At 22.0% G+C, this 513-nt stretch overlaps 1 protein-coding gene across 1 annotated transcript in view; it reads right to left on the reverse strand.

The window, feature by feature from the left end:
• The window catches only part of LOC108690606 (putative uncharacterized protein DDB_G0271606), a 22572-nt gene that overhangs the window by 20953 nt on the left and 1106 nt on the right, over positions 1 to 513 (reverse strand). The window lies entirely within an intron of this gene.

The raw sequence follows: 513 nt of genomic DNA on the forward strand, positions 1-513 counted from the left end.
TTCAACATATAGAGGGTGTACATATACAGGGTGTATGATAATTAACGATAAAACTCTCTCGCATAGCGATAGAATAGACTAAACTAAGTCGAACAGTCCTTTCATTTTGCAATTTTTGCAATAGTTAACAAGATATTAATTATTAAAAATTGCTGAATATTAATTTTCAATAATTTTTTACTCAAGTACTATTAATTTTATAGAAAAATAGCAAGAGATAAAAATTGTTTATTCTCTTCCCATAAAATTCTGAGAATTTTTCCAGAATTTTTTAATACCGTATTTATTGGTATTAAAAAAATAAAAAAATGCAGTATTAAAAAGTTGATAAAAAATTCTGAAAAAATTTTTAGAGCTTATAAGAAGAAAATAAATAATTTTTATTTGTTGTTTATTCTTGTTGTTTTTCTGTAAAGTTGATAATATTTGAGTAAAAAATATTCCAAACTAATATTCGGCAATTTTTAGTAATTAATATTTTGTTAATTATTGTAGAAATTGCAAAAGAGGATT

The sequence above is a fragment of the Atta colombica genome, unplaced genomic scaffold (genome assembly GCF_001594045.1).
Source record: "Atta colombica isolate Treedump-2 unplaced genomic scaffold, Acol1.0 scaffold331, whole genome shotgun sequence".
In the NCBI taxonomy this organism is placed as follows: Eukaryota; Metazoa; Arthropoda; class Insecta; order Hymenoptera; family Formicidae; genus Atta; species Atta colombica.